Genomic DNA, 12,564 nt, shown 5'->3' with positions numbered 1-12,564 from the left:
TCTACGAACAATAAAAGTTTCCTTTCTTGGAGTTATTTTTAACCCCTAATTTTTGGCAACTTCCTTTTTCTTTTGATCCCCTGCCGCCTTTGAAACGTTGAGGATTCTGCTGGCTCATGGGTCCCACATGTCAGCCTCTATGAACAATAAAACTTTCCTTTCTTGGAGTTATTTTGACCTCTAATTTCTGGCTATTTCGCCTTTTTAAAATCCTGTGTCGCCTTGGAAACATTGAGAATGCTGCTGCCTCATGGGTCCCGCATGTCATCCTCTCAGAACGATAAATGTTTCTTTTTTTGGATTTTTTTACCAACTGATTTTTTTCCGATCCTCTGCCGTCTTTAAAACGTTGACGACGCTGCTGGCTCATGGGTACCCGATGTCAGCCTCCCCGTACAAGAAACATGTGATATCTTGATTATTTTGCAGACAATAAACAGTGTATTTCGCTCTGAGCTATTGCAAACGGAAAAAATAAATCTTTACTTTTAAATAAACAAACTTATATGTTGAATCTCCTTGTTTTTTGTTTTCGCGAAGCATAGGACTTTCCTGTTTTGGAGTGGGCTCAAATTGTACGAGTCCAAAAGCGTCCAGCAGGATAGTTCGAAAGCCCGAACGACGCGATGCATCCCAATTGAAATCTTTCTTTTCTTGGATTTTTTTGAGCCCACGATTTCCGGCTACTTCCATTTTTTGGAAACGTTGAGAACGCTCGCTGCAAAATAGGACCCGCATGTCATCCTCTATGTACAATAAATTTTTTTCTTGGATTATTTTTGGCTCCTGATATTTGGTCACTTGCATTTTTCTTTTGATCTCATGCCGTCTTTGAAACGTTCAGACCGCTGCTGCAAAATGGGACCCGCATGTCATCCTCTATGTACAATAAAAATTACTTTTCTTGGATTATTATTTTTGGCCCCTGATATTTGGTCACTTGTCTTTTTCTTTCGATCTCATGCCACGTTTGAAACGTTGAGGAACCTGCAGGATCATGGGACCCGCATGTCATCCTCTATGTACTATAAAAGTTCATTTTCTTGGTTTTTTTTCACCCTCTGATTTTTGGCTATTTTCTTTTTCTTTTGATCCCCTGCCGCCTTGGAAACGTCGAGTAAGCTGCTGCAAAATGGGACCCGCATGTCATCCTCTATGTACAATCAACTTTCTTTTCGTGGCTACTTTCTTTTTCTTTTGATCTCAACTCTCAAGCCGCATTTGAAACGTTGAGACCGCTGCTGCAAAATAGGACCCACATGTCATCCTCAATGTAAAATAAAAGTTTCTTTTCTTGGATTATTTTCACCCTCTGATTTTTGGCTATTTCCTTTTTTTCTTTCGATCCCCTGCTGCCTTGGAAACGTTGAGGATGCTGCTGCCTCATGGGTCCCACATGTCATCCACTATGAACAATAAAAGTTTCTTTTCTTCGATTTTTTCACCCTCTGCTTTTTGGCTATTTCCTTTTTCTTTTGATCCCATGCCGCCTTGGAAACGTTGAGGATGCTGCTTCCTAATGGGACCCGCATGTCATACTCTATGTACAATAAAAGTTTCTTTTTTTGGATTATTTTTGGCTCCTGATATTTGGTGACTTGCCTTTTTCTTTCAATCTCATGCCGCCTCTCAAACGTTGAGTAAGCTGCTGGCTCATGGGACCCGCATGTCATTAACTATGTACAATAAAAGCCCATTTCTAGTTATTGGGCTTCGATAGCCTGAGCAAGTAGGCCTATAGCAAATACCATGTAGATGGCCGTTGGAACCCAAAAGTATTTGTTGCCTAGACTTAGAAAAAGTATTTGTTGCCTAGACTTAGATGCCAAACTCAGGCACTCAGCCTTATTGACATGAACCTTGCTATCCACACGACAATTTCAGTCCGATCCGTGTACGCAACACAAGATCAAATCCAACGTGTGAGGAAGCAGGTGGCAGCACACCTCCAGATGCTCAATCGTACACATATCATATAGGAGTTGTCGTATGTACATGTAACATCCCAAAAATTACAAAACAAAGGAAATGAATTTCCATAATTTTTCCCAAAAATTACAAAACAAAGGAAATGAATTTCCATAATTTTTGCAAATTTTGGAACCAACAAAAACTTTTCTTAAACTAGGTTTGATACATAGTGATCTTGCTTAATTATTGTTTTATTGCCATGATTGCTTGTTATTAGTTTTTGAAATGATCTTAAACCCTAAACCTCACCCCTCTTTTCACCACCTTAGTCAAATAAAATAAAAGGAAATTAAAGAAGAAAAAAGGTATATGTGCCTATGGCTATTTTTGTAAATCTTTACCCTAGGCCTTTCTACTTTGTTTAGAGGTTTGGAAAACCTTCACACACCTTACCTAGTACTTATCAAACCAAATCCAAGTTGTTTCCAAAGAAAATAAAAAGAAACTAAAAATGCCATAGAGGCATATGAGAGTAAATAGCAAATTTGTGAATTTAAGAATCTTGACCCTAAGACATGTTGTGAATGGTTGGATCACTCCTATATACCATTTCAACACTCAAGAACCTCATTTGGGTCTGTTGCGGTCAAAACCCACCGGCGGGCAGCGACGGGCAACACAGTAGAGCCGGGAACAACTTAGGGCTGCGGCTGGCCCTGGTCCCTCCGAGCGACGGCCCGCAAAGCCTCTGGTACACACGTCCGATGCTGATGCAAGGGCGTGCCACCTGACCTATACCCGGTCGGGAAGGTGATGGAGATGCCGCGCTTAGTTTCCTGCATGGCATACACGTAAACATTAAATACGAGCCTCGATCGGCTCTCGGGTTGTCTCCGTGAATCGGCTCAAAGAGCCGATCCAACCATGATTCGTACGAGGTGCACGAATATATGGTGGTCCTGCTTGATCAAGATAAAGCTAAAACGATCTACGACGATCTGGGGTTTTCACCGCATAATCGGATCATCCTACTCACGATTGGGCCTCGCGGCCACGCACGGTGATCGTAAGCCGATCCTAGATAGGGCCTAAAAACCAACACGAGGTTGATCCCCGGAACATCCTATCTAGGACTAGCAAACGACACCCTACGTGCCGCTGGATCCTCCAACCCTTTGTAAGGCCTAACTATTGCAGATGTTAAACTAATCCTTGTAGAACAAGGAGCAACCGTAACGGATCGGATCTACTAAATTATGATCAAACGGGGTGCCGCCCCCACACCTAAGATAGGTGTGAGGGCGGCTAGATATGCAAGGGTCGCACTACGATAGCATGTTATACGAAGAACTATGCTAACCCTAACACATCTATGATAACTACGTTGCTCGCCATCAAAAAGGCTTCAGTACGAGCAACGCATGAACAACATGAAGCTTCTGCTGCCTAGATCGCAAGATGCGATCTAGGCAGCATGATGCTTACCGGTAGAAACCCTCGAGACGAAGGAGTTGGCGATGCGCCGAGATTGATTTGTTGGTTGAACGTTGGTTGTTGTTTATTCCATAAACCCTAGATACATATTTATAGTCCAGGGGACTTTCTAACGTGGGAATAATCCCCACCGTGCACGAGACAAACTTTACCTAAACGACACGTATCCTACTATATTACAGATACACGGGCCAACTAGCCCAGACTTTGTATAACAGGCCGATTCACGTATTTCCTCCGTGTATATTCTTCAAATCCATCTTGATCGCGGCCCACCTCTGACTCGGTCAAATTCTGGTGATAACACATGCCCCCCTGGTTTTGGAATTGATAATTCCAAAATCACTCTGTTTTTCTTCGAAGGGTCATGTCGTGGCAGAGCAGAACCGTTGCAGTATCCTTCATCATGATGTCCTATCTTTTCAACTTCTCTGCCAAATTTGATAGCTTTGGCATCGTCTCCTCGTAAACTGCAATGGTATTAAATCTCCACCAGGCTCCTTATTATTTAACCGTGCCGATTAGTTAGCCCACTTCATCCCCTTCCTCTATTCCAGCTATCGGCACCAAAAAACCCTCTTCCCCTGTAGCAATGTCTTCCCCTTCTTCCTCCTCCGCCTCGTCGGTCTTCTCCGACTCTTCCTCATCTCGCGAGCCGACGCCGGAGTGGGGCTCGTTGGCGGCGCACGACATTCTCGCCCTAACATCGTGGGACAAGGAGGAACACGATTCCTCCGTTTGGTCCGAGGATGATAAATCCTTGACCGATGGAGAGGGCGACCTTCAATTCCTCGTCGACGGGGAAGAGGAGGCAGAGAGCGAGGATGACCGCTTCTCTTGGGATGATTTCACCTCCTCCGAGGAAGAAGCGGAGGAGGATGACGACGACTCCCTCGAAGGTTACCCACCAGCGAAGCGCCTCCGCACCTGGTGGGATGACGACGGTGATGACGACGATGAGGAAGACGAGGCTCCTGTAGAAGGTTACGGGAGTTCCGATGAGGAGCCTATCAGCAGCCGCGCCAGCGGCAGCGACGACGAGGGCAGCAACGGCCCTTAGATTAGGGACTAGTAGTAGTAGTCAGCTTTTGCCCCCTTCTTTTCTGAGCAATCGGCTCTTTCCTTGTAAGAAATCCCTCTATTAATGAAGAGAATGTTCCTCAATTAATTTCGCTTCCTTGTTAACTTGGCCGATCGTAGAACGAAGTCGTCGTATAGGGAGCCGATAGCAGGACATCGGCTCGTAGTACAAACGCGATCTGAGGCCAAGCCGTCGCCCAAACACGCGGTCCAACAGGTCTGACTCTCGCCCAAACCACATCCAAACTATCAGATTGAACCCCTCAGCAAGCCACTAGGAGACTCATCCCAAATGTCATGATTTCTGGCCTATACCGATCCCATTAACCTGCTAATTTGAGCTTATCCCTCTAGAGTCGATAGTAATATATCGGCTTTATTTATGCTGAAGTCGATGCCCGTACATCGGCTGTACTCTGCTGTCTCCGCATGTTTTCTTAAGTCGATGTCTGCACATCGGCTGTGATTTTTTTTACTGGCCGATTTAAAATCGGCCTCCATACCTTACTGCCCATCATCCCACATGCTTGGGAAATACTTCTTGAGGTGTTTACCATTGACGGCTACTGGGAACTTCTCGCCGTCTAACTCTTCCATCATGTATGCATTACCCTTCAATTCTTCAACTGATGATTTTGAGATCTGGTGGATAAAGTAGAGTCTTCAGGAAAGCCTTTGAATTCTTCCAACCAAACCTAATGGTCTTCTTCAAACACTCATCATTTTGTGAAGAAGGTTGCGACGAAAGATCAGCCGATGGTACCCCAATCGGCTCTTAAACAGAGCATCTACCAGGCCTGCTGCCCCCCGAGCCTTACTCGAGGCGAGAATGTCAGTGAAGATGCACCAAAGCCGATCACCTTTCTCCCTTCGAAAGCCGATATACCTCTTCTGTCAACACTGCTGAACTAGCACCAAGGGCTGAAAATCCTCGACAAGAAAGTTCAGGAACCCGAATCGGCTCAAGGCAGCTGAAGAAGCTCTCATTGTTTTTTCTCCCTCGAAGAAGCAGAAGGTCCCACAGCTGAACTGCACTTGGCGGAGAAACTTGGTGAATATCCGGTAGACCTTGTATAATTGCACTAGAGTCGATGGCTGCGCATCGGCTTCGTTCCTTAGTTCTAAAGTCGATGCCCTTGCATTGGCTGTAAAATTTTTTTTTTTACTGGCCGATTTTTCCTATCGGCCCCAATATTTCTCCTGTGCATGTTCACATGTTCATCGTGTTCAGGTGCCCCCCGAGCCGAATCTGTCAGGGAACGGCAGATATCGGCTCTGTAATTTGTACGTCGGCTCTAGTAGGATCAATGTCGAACACAAGCAGAACATGTGGTGAGGATAATTTTGGCCGATTGCTGGAATCGGCCTCCATACTGATTGAAGCGCTCAACGAAGGCTCTGTAATGTTCCTTCATAGATCCTTGGGGCCGATCCAAAGGATCGGCCTCGCCACGTTTCTCATTGATTTGTTCTTGCTACTCGGTTAGGCCAGTGGATAAGACCAGCCTAACCCTGGCCTTCGTCACGTCGATGCGCTCGCAGTCGTCCACCTCGAGTGCATCGTGTAATCGTGGAGCACTAAGATCCGTCGGAAGGACGAGCACCATGTTTGTGCCAGCCGATGTTTCATCATCGGCTTTCCTTTGCTTAGGGCGCCACTCCATTTTCCGTGGACGACCCTCTTCGTCCAGGGTTCGCTGAACTTTCGCAGCCAGATCAGGTCGTGCCTTCCTCAGCGTATGCAAGTACAACCTTTCGGCTTCCTCCAAGCCGCGCAATCGCTGAACCCTGCGCTTTTGGGAACGGCTGAGCCCATCAGGGCACCACCTTGGACGGTGGTACCTGTCTTCTTCTTCTTCTCCCTCGTCTTCTGAATCTTCGAGATCTTCCAACCGAGGGGACTCAGCTCGTTTGCTCCGAGGCGGGAGAGGCCCTAGGCGTTTGAACACGGACACGTTGGCTGCCTCCTTCTTCTTCTGGTTGCATTCTGGGCAATTGCCGATTGTAGGCAATCGGCTCATTCCTGAATCCCAGCGAGTAGTCGAAGAAGGGACAGTCCCAGTGCCTGTCCTCGTCGTCTCGCTTCCTTGCCTTTCCTTTGGCACGGCGCTCGTGCTCCTCCTCATCGCGATCATGCCGACGATGTCTTCTGGCTTCTCTAGCCAGACGATCTCTTTTATCATCATCGCTGGATCGTCGGCGTTGGTCATACTGACTCACATACTTGTTGAGGAGGTGATCAGAGAGGGGTCGCTGACATCTCATGTTCTTCACTTCTCCCTCTGTGACGTAGCGCTTGCCATCATGACGGAGCCGATTGCGTGGAGCGGCCTCCTCTGCGTCCTTGCTACGAGAGCAGCTGCCCTCGTCTCCATCCTTGCCAGAGGGGTGTCCAAGTCCTACCATGTTGATGCTGAACGAGGATCCTGGCTGGCACCCTTCAGGGTAAGTGCATTCCACCATGTTAACGGTGGGGAAGGGTTGGGTGTCGACTTTCATGGCGTACTGACTGAATATCAGACGTCCTTGTTCTATCGCCATTTGGATCTGCTGACGCCACACCCTGCAGTCGTTGGTGGCATGGGAGAGCGAGTTGTACCATTTGCAGTATGGCTTTCCGTTCAGCTCTTGTATCGTGGGGAATTTGAGACCTTCGGGTATCTTCAACTGCTTCTCCTTGAGCAGGAGGTCGAAGATTTGCTCAGTTTTGGTCACGTCAAAATCAAAACCCCTGGGCGGACCTGGTGGCTTAACCCATTTGCAGGACACGGGGATTGCCCCCCGATTCCATTCAGCCACTGCTACCTCTTGATCTCCCGCAGAAACTTCATCTTCCTCTGCCTCGACCAGGACTACTGCACGCTTGAATTTGTCCTGGTACAAGTCCGGGTGGCGCTGTTCATATGCCGACAGTTTCTGAACCATGTGCGCCAGTGAGGGGTAGTCTGCTTGGGAGGCCATGTCCTTGAGCGGTGCTGCAAGGCCCGCTACTGCCAACTCGACTCGCTTCCTTTTCGGTCACACGAACCGAATAACATCGGTTCCTAAGATTCTCGAAGCGCTGGATGTGATTCCGTCACGGTTTCTCCACGCTTCGACGTATTTGTGCTAGATCGGCAAGGCCGGACTCGGAAGCCTCCGAGTGGTACTCGCGTATGGAACTGTTCTTCCAACCGCTTCCAAGTCCGGATCGAGTCCGGTGGCAACGAGGTGTACCACCCGAAGCCGATCCCGTGAGGGACCGTGAGAAGAGCCTCACGCGTAGTGGATCCGACACCGAGGCCGTTCCTAGGCTGTGCCAAATATCGGCTCACATGCTCGATGGAGCTGGAACCATCCGATCCACTGAATTTGGAGAAATCGAGGAGCCGATATTTAGGTGGTAGCGGGATCAACTCGTACTCGTCGGGGTACGGCTTGGAATAGCCGATTGCCCTCCTTTTCGGCACCATGCCGAACTGGTCTCTCGATATAGTACCGATCTGATCCGCTGTGTCTGGCCGCGGGAGTTGAACTCGAAGATTCGCCGGGTGGCGTACTTAGCCAGCCATGCTTGCTTTTCCAGCTCCGAGCCAACCTGCGGAGCTGAGCTCTGGAGGTTCGTCGGGGTGGCATATTTAGTTAGCCACGTCTGCTTCTCAAGATCTGTTGCTGACGTTCCTCCTGCTTTCCCAGAAGTCCCTGATATAGCGGCCTGGTTTGTGAGCGCCCAGTTACCGCAATCTGGCACATACGTGCACATGTACCCGTGAGGGATCTCCTTAGGCGCCTCATGCAAGAACTGGCAGTCACTAGGGTCACCACCTATCTTGTAGACGACGAATGCCGGTGAATTCGGCACTTCCGGTGCTGCCCACGCAAATGGCGGCGGTGGACGGGACCGGAGTGGCAACTCCCCTTGATGCGTCCCGAGAGCTGGTCCTGACGGCGAGTACTGGTGCCTCATGATCTCCTGGATCACGCGAAGAGCGACACGCTCCAACGTGTTTACCAGGTTCTCAGAGTGGCGGTGTAGCGAGTGAGCCACCAAGTAGTTGATCTCCTGCCGCAGGGACCTGGTGCGTTCTTCTGACGGGGCAGAGGTCTATCCCATCGAGTGCACCATCAGGCGTGAACCCCTTCCACCTGATGCCATGTGAACGGGTTCTGTGGAAAGAGCCGATGAGGTCGGCTTCGAGGATGGCTTTGACCTCGTCATACTTCTTCTTGAGCTCGTCGGTCAGATCCTCGTACGTGACTGGCGTGCCGTCCGCCATCTCAGATGTAGATGGCGATGTGGTTGATGTAGACGATTGTCCCACCGGGCGTGCCAGAATGTGTTGCGGTCAAAACCCACCGGCGGGCAGCGACGGGCAACACGATAGAGCCGGGAACAACTTAGGGCTGCGGCTGGCCCTGGTCCCTCCGAGCGACGGCCCGCAAAGCCTCCGGTACACACGTCCGATGCTCGATGCAAGGGCGTGCCACCTGACCTATACCTGGTCGGGAAGGTGATGGAGATGCCGCGCTTAGTTTCCTCGCATGGCATACACGTAAACATTAAATACGAGCCTCGATCGGCTCTCGGGTTGTCTCGTGAATCGGCTCAAAGAGCCGATCCAACCATGATTCGTACGAGGTGCACGAATATATGGTGGTCCCGCTTGATCAAGATAAAGCTAAAACGATCTACGACGATCCGGGGTTTTCACCGCATAATCGGATCATCCTACTCACGATTGGGCCTCGCGGCCACGCACGGTGATCGTAAGCCGATCCTAGATAGGGCCTAAAAACCAACACGAGGTTGATCCCCGGAACATCCTGTCTAGGACTAGCAAACGACACCCTACGTGCCGCTGGATCCTCCAACCCTTTGTAAGGCCTAACTATTGCGGATGTTAAACTAATCCTTGTAGAACAAGGAGCAACCGTAACGGATCGGATCTACTAAATTATGATCAAGCGGGTGCCGCCCCCACACCTAAGATAGGTGTGAGGGCGGCTAGATATGCAAGGGTCGCACTACGATAGCATGTTATACGAAGAACTATGCTAACCCTAACACATCTATGATAACTACGTTGCTCGCCATCAAAAAGGCTTCAGTACGAGCAACGCATGAACAACATGAAGCTTCGTCGCCTAGATCGCAAGATGCGATCTAGGCAGCATGATGCTTACCGGTAGAAACCCTCGAGACGAAGGAGTTGGTGATGCGCCGAGATTGATTTGTTGGTTGAACGTTGGTTGTTGTTTATTCCATAAACCCTAGATACATATTTATAGTCCAGGGACTTTCTAACGTGGGAATAATCCCCACCGTGCACGAGACAAACTTTACCTAAACGACACGTATCCTACTATATTACAGATACACGGGCCAACTAGCCCAGACTTTGTATAACAGGCCTATTCACGTATTTCCTCCGTGTATATTCTTCAAATCCATCTTGATCGCGGCCCACCTCTGACTCGGTCAAATTCTGGTGATAACAGGGTCAAGCCAAGTCATATTAGAAATCAAATGCAACATATGCATAGAGGCATATGTGACACCTAGCCTTTTCATCAAACCTTGACCTATGACTTCAAACCTTGACCAAATGGTGTGAAACCATCTATAAACCTAGTATAACACTAAATTTACCCTAACCTATGCCTAAGTAAAGCAAGGGGGAACAATTTACAAGAACAATGAAATTTGACATATCACCTCTTATGTGTTATTGCCATTTTTGCAAATCTTTGAACTAGACCAATTGGAATGGTTTCAATGGTTTGGAAATTGTTCCAAACTAATAAGAATCACCTTAGAGTCAAGAAAAGTCAAATCAAATGAAGAGAAATCAATTAGTGAGAAAATCTCATTTTTCCTCACATACACATAAGGCCAATTTAGCAAATCATCACCAAAGGCCATCTTTGCTTGATCTTTTGCTTGTAGAACACTTATATAACTTAAACAAACACAAATGCACCAAAGAAACCTGAATCAAATCCAAATAAATCTCAAAACCATCTCACATATGATCATGGTCATATGTGCACTTTTTAAACATGTTCCTCACTTTACCCCTCTCGGTTTTATTCCTTCTTAATCTAAACTTGGTCAACCATTGACACCTCATCCAAGACCATGTCAAAGTCTACAACTTTCATGCTGACCACCATGGTTAAAGTTGACCAGGATGACCGAGTAGAGAATGGACAAGTGGTGACTTTGAATCAATATGAAGATGACCTCAAATTTGAAATGTCGTAAATCAATTCCAAAATGAACACCACCACCACCAATCTTTCACTTCAATTATATAAATGAGATGTACCAAAAAGATTTCCAAAATTCACCAAAAAAGTTCTTGCGGGCATTGTGCCGAACACCTTGCTGGCATTGTTCCAGGATTGTGTTACACACTATTATCCAGTGGTTTCTTGCCTAAACCCCTTTAACTTGTGATCATTAGACCCTCCTGCATCCTCTGCACCGAGCTTGGTACGTGCTGTGGTCGTTTAAAGTGGAAAAGAGAGGAGAGATGCACCTCACCGAGCCATGCCGGCCACCTTTGGCATCCCTCTCTCTGGCCTCCCTCTCAACCTTTCTCCTTGTCCTGGAGCATCTCTGCAGCTCAAGGACACCGACGGTACACGCCCAAGCAAAGCCAAGCCACGGCATTGGCCAGAACGAGCTCGCCCAAAACCCTGCCAGTACACGCCCGTGCACGCGGTCACCGCGCTCTGGACGCGCCAGGACGCCGCGCGATCGAGCACCCTACTCCACCCCTGCAAAGACTACGTCTGCGTCGAGCATCTACTCCACACCCTCTACCGCCTAGACACACTCGAGGAGCTGCGGCGGCCTCATCACCGTCGTCCTCGTCGGATAAGTACCGCGGGTACTGGGCATGATGAGCACGCGCCCGATCGCTCCCATCTTCTTTTCTCTGCGCTCGCTGCACCCTGAGCCTCGCCAGGACGACGCCTAAGCATAGCCGTCCTTGCCTTGCCCCTTTGAGCACCAGAAGCGCCGCGCCATGGACGCTCCTCCACAGCACCCTTCGGCCACCTCCCTCCCGCTATAAATAGAGGACCTCAGCCCTCCATTTCTTCACACAACCTGCTCCCCTCTCCTCACTGATCCTTCTCCCCCAGTCAATTTCACCCCACCTCGCCGGAGTAGCTCGAATCGAGAGCTCGAAGCCACCGGAGCCCGCGGAAGCTCTGCATCGACTGGAGCCTCACCGAGCTCCGCCGCTGTACCAGGGACTTCCTCATCTACTTCCACTTCACCGAGCAGCCTGCCCTTCCTCTCCGACGGCCTGGTACCCTCTCCGACCCCCTAGTCACGCCGTGAGCTCGTCGGAATCCCGTCGGAGACGACGACGCTCACACGCCGTTGATCTCTGTTCTAATCCAACGGTCTGGCTTGCGCGTACCGTTTCGCTCCGTTAAGAGCCGCTGACAGGTGGACCCCACCTCGTCAGGGCGGCCCAAGCGCACCAGTTGCTTGTTGGGCTGCGCAGTGAAATTCAAAACCGTTTCGGCCCGTTACCATTTCCCGCCTAGCCCACAGATTCAAACCTAGCATTAATATTTATTCAAAAACCCTGCTGATGCTGTAGTAAATTTTGAATAGTTTGAAATCTACCAAACCAAATCTAGCAAACTTCATACCGTTGGAAAGCCAACGAAATTATCTATCCAATGCCACTGGTCTCATCTCCAATTTCGTATTAGAATTAAAATGCTAAAAATAACAAGACAGGGACTTTTGCAAATTGAAACTTAATTTAAAATTTAACCAAAATTGATTTTGAGTTGATTCCAACTCTCATAAATCACAATTGATGTTCTTTAATTGTTTATGCAATAATATAGCCAAGTTGTTTGCATGATCATGTACTGGATCAAAATAATGGTTAAATAGCCATTTCTAGTGCATTTAAATTATGGAATTTAAATCTTATAAATAGTATGAGAAGCCAATCTCTCATTTAAAACTTGATCCTAAGTAATTAAATAAGAGGTAATGACCTTAGTCTAATGAACCTCATATTTTATTACTTAGTGATATTAAATCATTACCATGCTAGTATTAAA

The sequence above is a fragment of the Lolium rigidum genome, chromosome 2 (genome assembly GCF_022539505.1).
Source record: "Lolium rigidum isolate FL_2022 chromosome 2, APGP_CSIRO_Lrig_0.1, whole genome shotgun sequence".
Classification (NCBI taxonomy): domain Eukaryota; kingdom Viridiplantae; phylum Streptophyta; class Magnoliopsida; order Poales; family Poaceae; genus Lolium; species Lolium rigidum.
Note: the sequence above shows the minus strand (reverse complement) of the source record.